Raw genomic sequence first — 753 nt, 5'->3', positions numbered from 1 at the left:
GATTTCCCTGTTCCTCTTAACATGTAATATAATACTACACTGTACTAGAATCTACAACTCAGTGATATTGCAGTACTTCCACAGTACTACACACAGTCAGTACAGGGTTGCAGCTGCTCATCCTGAATGAATGTATACAGCATTGGATTCAAGCTTATTGAGCTGACAGGGGCTGTACTGGTGTTATAGAGCTGACAGGGGCTATACTGGTGTTATTGAGCTGACAGGGGCTGTACTGGTGTTATTGAGCTGACAGGCTGTACTGGTGTTATTGAGCTGACAGGCTGTACTGGTGTTATTGAGCTGACAGGCTGTACTGGTGTTATTGAGCTGACAGGCTATACTGGTGTTATTGAGCTGACAGGGGCTGTACTGGTGTTATTGAGCTGACAGGGGCTGTACTGGTGTTATTGAGCTGACAGGNGGCTGTACTGGTGTTATTGAGCTGACAGGGGCTGTACTGGTGTTATTGAGCTGACAGGGGCTGTACTGGTGTTATTGAGCTGACAGGGGACTTTGTCATTATGGACGTTTCCACAGTGATACTGAACTAAAACACTCAATTTATGTTTCATTACATATTTCTGCTGACAAATTCCTAAAGTGTGTGTGTGCATTAAAACCGCAGTCAAGACCTCAACAGCTATGTGGACCGAGGGCTGTGTACTTCTCTGTCAGCTGCCTGACTGACACACTCAGCTCTCTCTCTCTCTCTCTCTCTCTCTCTCTCTCTCTCTCTCTCTCTCTCTCTCT

The sequence above is a fragment of the Salvelinus sp. IW2-2015 genome, unplaced genomic scaffold (genome assembly GCF_002910315.2).
Source record: "Salvelinus sp. IW2-2015 unplaced genomic scaffold, ASM291031v2 Un_scaffold3504, whole genome shotgun sequence".
In the NCBI taxonomy this organism is placed as follows: Eukaryota; Metazoa; Chordata; class Actinopteri; order Salmoniformes; family Salmonidae; genus Salvelinus; species Salvelinus sp. IW2-2015.
Note: the sequence above shows the minus strand (reverse complement) of the source record.